We start from the raw sequence: 9,039 nt of genomic DNA on the forward strand, positions 1-9,039 counted from the left end.
TCCAGTTTCATCCACTTCGTTAGACCTGATTCAAATGTATTCTTTTTAATTGCTGAGATCCAACCAGTCCATTCTAAAGGAGATCAATCCTGGATGTTCATTGGAGGGACTGATGCTAAAGCTGAAACTGCAATACTTTGGCCACCTCATGCGACGAGTTGACTCACTGGAAAAGACTCTGATGCTGGGAAAGGTTGGGGGCGGGAGGAGAAGGGGACGACAGAGAATGAGATGGCTGGATGGCATCACCGACTCTGTGGACATGAGTTTGAGTGTACTGAGGGAGTTGGTGATGGACAGGGAGGACTGGCGTGCTGTGATTCATGGGGTCGCGGAGAGTCGGACACGACTGAGCGACTGAACTGAACTGAACTGAACTGAATACTCCATTGTGTATATGTACCACAGCTTTCTTATCCATTCGTCTGCAGATGGACATCTAGGTTGCTCCCATGTCCTGGCTATTGTAAACAGTGCTGCGATGAACATTGGAGTACATGTGTCTCTTTCCATTCTGGTTTCCTTGGTGTGTATGCCCAGAGTGCGATTGTTGGGTCGTATGGCAGTTCTATTTCCAGTTTTTTAAGGCATCTCCACACTGTTCTCCATAGTGGCTGTACTAGTTTGCATTCCCACCAACAGTGTAAGAGGGTTCCCTTCTCTCCACACCCTCTCCAGCATTTATTGTTTGTAGACTTTTGGATAGCAGCCATTCTGCCTGGCGTGAAATGGTATTTCACTGTGGTTTTGATTTTCATTTCTCTGATTATGAGTGATGTTGAGCATCTTTTCATGTGTTCCATCTGTATGTCTTCTTTGGAGAAATGTCTGTTTAGTTCTCTGGCCTATTTTTTGATTGGGTCATTATTTTTCTGGAGTTGAGCTGTAGGAGTTGCTTGTATGTTTTTGAGATTAATCCTTTATCAGTTGCTTCATTTGCTATTATTTTCTCCCATTCTGAAGGTTGTCTTTTCACCTTGCTTATAGTTTCCTTTGCTTTGCAGAAGCTTTTAATTTTAATTAGATCCCATTTGTTTATTTTTGCTTTTATTTCCAATAATCTTGGAGGTGGGTCATGGAGGATCCTGCTGTGATTTATGTCAGAGAGCATTTTGCCTATGTTCTCCTCTAGAAGTTTTATAGTTTCTGGTCTCACATTTAGATCTTTAATCCATTTTGAGTTTATTTTTATGTATGGTGTTAGGGAGTGTTCTAGTTTCATACAAGTGGTTGACCAGTTTTCCCAGCACCACTTGTTAAAGAGACTGTCTTTTCTCCATTGAATATTCTTGCCTCCTTTGTCAAAGATAGGGTGTCCATAGGTGCATGGATTAATCTCTGGGCTTTCTATTTTGTTCCATTGATCTATATTTCTGTCTTTATGCCAGTATCATACTGTCTTGATGACTGTGGCTTTGTAGTAGAGCCTGAAGTCCAGCAGGTTGATTCCCCCAGTTCCATTCTTCTTTCTCAAGATTGCTTTGGCTATTCGAGGTTTTTTATATTTCCATACAAATTGTGAAATTATTTGTTCTAGCTCTGTGAAAAATACCGTTGGTAGCTTGATAGGGATTGCATTGAACCTATAAATTATTTTGGGTAGTATACTCATTTTCACAATATTTATTCTTCCAATCCATGAACATGGTATATTTCTCCATCTATTAGTGTCCTCTCTGATTTCTTTCACCAGTGTTTTATAGTTTTCTATGTACAGGTCTTTTGTTTCTTTAGGTAGATATATTCCTAAGTATTTTATTCTTTTTATTGCAATGGTGAATGGAATTGTTTCCTTAATTTCTCTTCCTATTTTCTCATTATTAGTGTATAGGAATGCAAGGGATTTCTGTGTGTTGATTTTATATCCTGCAACTTTACTATATTCATTGATTAGCTCTAGTAATTTTCTGGTAGAGTCTTTAGGATTTTCTGTGTAGAGGATCATGTCATCTGCAAACAGTGAGAGTTTTACTTCTTCTTTTCTAATTTGGATTCCTTTTATGTCTTTTTCTGCTCTGATTGCCATGGCCAAAAATTCCAAAACTATGTTGAATAGTAGTGGTGAGAGTGGGCACACTTGTCTTGTTCCTGACTTTAAGAGATCCACCTCAAAACGAGGGACACACACAGATTGAAAGTGAAGGGCTGGAAAATTTTAGTAAATTCTTTATTGTGAAAAAACATTGCATAAAATTTAACATTTTAACCATTTTAAAGTGTAAAATTCAAAGGCCTCCATTATATTCACAGTTTTGTACAACCACCTTCACCATCTATTTATAAAATCCCAAATGGAAACTCAGAAATCATTAAGCAATACCTCCCCCTATTCCTCCCTCCAACCAATTCCTGGTGATCTGTAACCTCTACGAATATGCCTGTTCTAGATATTTCATAGAAGTAGAATATAGAGTGTTAGTCCCTTATGTCTGTCTTGTTTCACTTAGACAATGTTTTCAAGGTTTATTCATGTTGCAGCCATGTCAGAAAGTCATCCCTTTTATTACTAAACAATATTCCATTGTATGTATGAACTGCATTATGCTTCACTTGTCAGTGAACCGTTTGGGTTATTTTTACCTTTGAACTATTGCCAATAATGCTGCTGTAAACATTGGTGTAAAAATATATATTTCATTCCCTGTTTTGAATTCTTTAAAATACATACCTAGGACTGAAACTTCTGGGTCATGTAGTAATTCTCTATTTAACCTTTTGATGAACTGTCAACCTGTTTTCCACAGCAGCTGCCCTGTTTTACATTTTCACCATAATTTATAGGGTTTCAATTTCTTCCAACTTTGCCAATGCTTGTCATTTTCCATTTTTTTTAAATTATAACTATTCTAGGAAGTATGAAGTGGCATCTTACATCCTGTTATTTTGATTTGCATTTACTTAGTGACTACAGATACTGAGGATTTTTTTCATGTGCTTAAAAGATATTTATATATCTTTGGGAAAATGTCTATTTCAATCTTTTGCCCTCTTTGGTAAATTTTCAATTTCAGTTATTATATTTTGAGCTCCAGATTTTTTGCTTGCTCTTCTCTATAGTTTCTCTTTGTTGACATTTTCATTTTGTTCAGAGATTGCTTTCCATTTTCTAAGTGTTTATGTGATCATGTTTTCTGAAGACCTTTGGGCTAAAGGTCTTTTAAAATCTTTGTCTAGTAAGTCCAATGATTGGACTTCCTCAGGGATGGCTCACTTCAGTTCAGCTCAGTTGCTCTGTCATGTCCGACTCTTTGCGACCGCATGGACTGCAGTACGTCAGGCTTTCCTGTCCATCATCAACTCCCAGAGCTTGCTTGAACTTATGTCCATTGAGTTGGTTGGTAATGCCATCCAACCATCTCATCCTCTGTCATCCCCTTCTCCTCCTGCCTTCAATCTTTCCTAGCATCAGGGTCTTTCAGTTCTTTGTATCAGGTGGCCAAAGTTTTGGAGCTTCAGTTTCAGCATCACTCCTTCCAGTGAATATTCAGGACTGATTTCCTTTAAGATTGACTGGCTTGATCTCACAGTCCAAAGGACTCTTGAGTCTTCAACACACAGTTCTAAAGCATCAATTAGTGGGTGCTCAGGTTTCTTTATGGTCCAACTCTCATATTTATACATGATTACTGGAAAAAGCATAGCTTTGACTAGGTGGACCTTTGTTGGCAAAGTAATGTCTCTGCTTTTTAATACATTGTCTAAGTTGGTCAGTGCTTTTCTTTCAAGGAGCAGGCATCTTTTAATTTCATGGCTGCAGTCACCATCTATCTGGGATGGTTGCTGTCCATTTATTATGTTATTTTGTGTGGGCATTTCTTTGTATGCCTTGAATTTTTTTTGTTGATATTTGGAATTTTGAGTATTATAAAGTGGATCTTCTTTCCTAGCGTTTTCCCACTTGTGATTGCTGAAAGTTGTCTAGATAATTCATTTAGTGACTTTCGCAAAGTGTTTAGGAAAGATGTATTCCTTGCTTGTGGTCACTGAAGTCTGTTCCTTTGGGTTGTGTTAAGCTGATATGTTGACAGAGGTTTCTTTGGATGCCAAGGATTAAAAACAATAACAACACCCCTTACAGTCTTGGCATATCGTCCCTTGCTGAATTATTCCTTCAAATGCTGGCCAATTTTGCCCTGAGCTTAGAGATCTGTGAGAGGTAAAAATTAGGGTTCTCTCAGTATTTTCTGAGCGTGTGCGTTGTTTTGCCTACGCACATGGCTTCCTAAATTCCTCTGAGTACACAGGTACTTTTGAATTTCTTAAACCCCTAATGCACTTCTCCTAGCTTTTCCTCTTGAGGACATAAGCAGTCATTGTTTGCTCTCACCACTTTATCCCTGGTCACTGTGTGTTGTTGATCACATTCCACTATTTTTCTATCCCAAATGGCTTCCACATTAGACACAACAGAGTTGAGCACTTTGCTGCTGTGCTTCGGGCAGCCTCGAGCAGACATAGATGATCTATAAGATCAGATCTATTCATTCTGGAGCCAGAGGCCAGGACCCACATTGGGAAGAGAGATCGTCACCTTTAAAATCATCTGTGATTCAGGGGGAGGCTAAGATGGGAGAAAATGCTATAAAGATTACCTATGACTTTCAACTTGCCCTTTTTCTGATTCAGCATCCTCTTGATGGCTATAAAACTTTGACAGTTCTCCACAGTCTTGACAGTGTTGGTCCTGATAGTTTCTGCTTGTTTTTTGATATTTCTAAGGCCCCAACTCAGTCAGGAACTTGAAACTGCCTATTCTTCCATTTTTCTGACATCTCTTTAATAGTGGTTTACTTTTATTCCCAAGAAGAAGCACTGGGCTAGTTTTTAATGCAGGACTTGAAAAACTATAGCCTGTGCAGCATGTATCAGCCTGATGCCTGTTTTAATAAAAGGTTTTATTGGAATGGTCATGTTCATTTGATTAGGTATTATCTTTAGCGTCTTTCCTGCAGCTAACAGCAAAGTTGTACAATTTCAGCAGGGAACGTGTGGCTCATAAAGCCTAATATTTACTATTTGAACCTTTACTGAAAAAGTTTGCAGACCCTATTTTAAAGTAAATGCTGTCTGTGGATCTTTTACTGTTTAATTGAAATGGTTTCCTTTTAATTATGCAATAATTAAATAATTATTTTTTAATTTTAATTAAATAATAATTAAAATTATAATTCCATTTAATTATGTTACTTAAATATGTATTAACAAAGTTGCATATACTTTTTTGTACTTATAACATTCATAAATGCATGAAACAAATTTATAAAGGAGATAAAAACCTTAAAAAATTGATGCATTAAAATTAACAATTTGATTTAATGTAAGGTTCTTTAGATGAGATAAAATTGGTGATGCTGGGTTTGAGTTGAGAAATTATTTACCTCTTTTTAGTTCTTGATGACTTGATTTTTGATTGTGAAAATTATTTTGTTATACCTTGATTATTACCACTTTCATTTTTCCCATTTAACAATGAACTTGCTAGGTAAGCTAGCAAACATCCTTTACTCTGAAAAGCCAATCATCTCAATCATGCATCTTTTCTCAATTTCAGGTCTCTAGGGTCAGCACTCAGATGAAGTTTTCCATAAAAGGGATTTATATAGGAAGGGTTCTCAGGAGAACTGAAAAATAGAATAGTGTACACCAGCTACGGAAAGGAAAGAAATCAAGCAGGCGTCTGATTTCCATAGATTCCAGTCTCAGACTGCAGTGCAGGTTTTTTTGTTTGTTTGTTTGTTTTTAGCTTTGAGCATCTGTGCTACTATAAGCCATAGGGAGACTTGGTTCTTGCACATTTTTGTATTCAAATGACCATGCAGTTTTATCAGTGCAGTGGGTGCAATGCCTGTTGGCTACTTGGCTCCCTCTTGGAGAAGATGCATCACTTGTCATCAAGTCTCTCTGTTCTTTTCTCATCAGTCTTCAGTGGTCAAGTTACACATTTCTCATACATACTATGTGATTTCTGGTGTCAGTATTTCATGAATGCTTCCCTAGTTACTCCCTGATAGCTCAGTTGGTAAAGAATCTGCCTGCAATGCAGGAGATCCTGGTTCAATTCCTGGGTTGGGAAGATCCACTGGAGGAGGGATAGGCTACCCATTCCAGTATTCTTGGGCTTCCCTTTTGGCTCAGTTGGTAAAGAATCCGCCTGCAGTGCGGGAGACCTGTGTTTGATTCCTGGGTTGGGAATATCCCTAGAAAAGGGAAAGGCTACTCACTCCAGTATTTTGGCCTGGGAGAATTCCATGGACCGTATAGTCCATGGGATCGCAAAGAGTCAGACATGACTGAGCGACTTTCACTCCCTAGTTGCTCAGCTCATAAAGAACCCACCAGCACATGAGTTTGGGTAGGCTCCGGGAGTTGGTGATGGACAGGGAGGCCTGGTGTGCTGCAGCTCATAGGGTCACAAAGAGTCAGACACGAGAGCGACTGAACTGAACTGAACTACCAGTGCAGGAGATGCAAGAGACACAGACTCTATCCCTGGATTGGGAAGATCCCTTGGAGGAGGAAATATTCTTGCCTGGAAAATTCCATGGATAGAGGAGCCTGATGGGCTACAGTCCGTGGGGTCACAAGAGTTGGACATGACTGAATGCACATGCACACAATAATTCATGAAATAATTTAAGGAATTTATGTCTTACTCTGTGGTCGTGTCTTTAATTATGAATGATCTTTACTGTTTCTGTTTCTGTTACACTTGGTAGAATAAGTTAATGAGTTCAACAGTCAATGGAGCATGACTGTCATTTGGACATGTGCAGGGCAAGTCCAGGGCAGTGTGATACACTCCTCACCATTTATGAAATGGAGAACTAGTGAGAACCTGCTGTAGAGCACAGGGAACTCAGCTCAGTGCTCCATGGTGACCTGAATGGGAAGGAAATCCAGAAAAGAGGGAATGTATTAATACCTATGGGGCTTCCCAGGTGGCGCTGGTGGTAAAGAAACCACCTAACAATGATGGAGACGCAAGAGATGTGGGTTCAATCCCTGGGTCAGGAAGATTGCCTGGAGGAGGCCATGGCAACCCTCTCTGGTATTCTTGCCTGGAAAATCCCATGGACAGAGGAGCCTGGCAGGCTATAGTACATAGGGTCACACAGCGCTGGACAACTGAAACGGCAGCACGCAGGCATGCATGTATACACACAGCTGATTCACTTTGCTGTACAGCAGAAACTAACACAACATTGTAAAGCAACTATACTCTAATAAAAATTTTTAAAAATAATTATTGCCCTAGATGATGGGTTCTAGTACATCTGTAAACACAAATCAAACATAAGCTCTAGGGAAAATATTTGATGGAAATGCATTATTTAAAATATTATCTCAAAATAAATAAATTAATTAAAAATATGATCGAGGACATTAAGACTCCTGACTGTGTGTTGGTAGGTTGCTTAGGGTCTGTGGACAAGATTTGGAAGGCTAAATGATGTTAGACTTGTAAATAAGTATGTGACTTGGTATTTAGGTTTTAATTGTCTCATGAGGCAGAATAACTGTGTCACAAGTGTATGGCAGAACCTCACTGAACAAGGTACAGGAGAGGTGCTGTCCTAAAAACTTTGGAACTGAGCCGAGATTGTTCAAGACAAAAGGAATTGTACACAAGCACTTGTACTAAAGGGCTTTCCACATGGCTCAGTGGTAAAGAATCCCTCTGCTAATGCAGAAGCACAGGTTTGATCCCTGGGTAGGGAAGATCCCCTGGAGAAAGAAATGGCAACCCACTCCAGTATTTTTGCCTGGAGAATCCCATGGACAGAGGAGCCTGGCAGGTTACAGTCCTTGGGTCACAAAGAGTTGGACATGACTGAAGTGACTTAGCACCCATGCACACATACAAAAAGGCACTGGGCCATCTTGCAGTGCCAACAAGTAAAGAAGTAATCAAAGACACACAATACACACACACACACACACACACGATGATATTTCACAGGGACCCAGAAGGGAACTGAAAGAGTCCTTAGTGGCCAGAACTTGAACCATTTGAGCAAGCATATGAAAAACTGGATTTTACTGGATTATAACTCAAAGTATAAAATACATAGCCAGAAGTCCATACTGATATAAAAATGAATGAATAAATAAATGGGAAAAACTCTACAAATATCCTGTACATAAGAATTCCAAATAATTTAAGAGGGACCTCCTTTTTATAGAAAAACAAGCAAGCGATTTTTGTAGTAGATGGAACTTGACTCACTGGCTTTTCCTTGTGATCAAACTTAGCTCCATCAGTGTTAAGTCTTATTGACAGTATATACCCTTGATACGAGGTGATGAAAATGACGTTTTCCCTGCTGTGGTTTTCCTCCCCAGTATAATCACGAGGAAACACAATCAGATAAAACTCAAACTGAAGGACAGTCTACAAAATACCTGACTTGTACTCTTCAAAACTGTCAAAGTTGTCAGAAGAAACATCACTATGAAGACGGGTCTAAGAAGACACAACAGCTAAAGGTGTTGTGGTTCCCTGCATGGAATACAGGGACAGAAAAAGGACAGGAGGTAAAAAATAGGAATTCTTATAAAGTATGCGTTTAAGCTAATAATGAGGTCTCATTGTTGGTTCATTAGTTGTGACACATGTTCCGTGGTCATGTACATGTATTAATGTACTATATAATGTGACACATACACAGAAATGTGTGATGTTAATTACTGGGGACACTGAGTGTAGGAGATACAGGGATCATACATGTGAAGAGATGATATGTGAATAACACATATTAGTTACAGTTGAGATTTTGAGGAGGCAGTCAATATATAAGACCCCTTTCCTTTTTTTTTTAACTTTTTATTTTTTATTGAAGTAAAGCAGGTTAATCGGAGAAGGCAATGGCACCCCACTCCAGTACTCTTGCCTGGAAAATCCCATGGATGGAGGAGCCTGGTGGGCTGCAGTCCGTGAGGTCGCTAAGAGTCAGACACGACTGAGCGACTTCACTTCCACTTTTCACTTTCATGTATTGGAGAAGGAAATGGCAACCCACTCCAGTGTTCTTGCCTGGA

This window comes from Moschus berezovskii, chromosome 11, assembly GCF_049115385.1.
Source record: "Moschus berezovskii isolate FMDL1 chromosome 11, NW_MosBer_1.0, whole genome shotgun sequence".
In the NCBI taxonomy this organism is placed as follows: Eukaryota; Metazoa; Chordata; class Mammalia; order Artiodactyla; family Moschidae; genus Moschus; species Moschus berezovskii.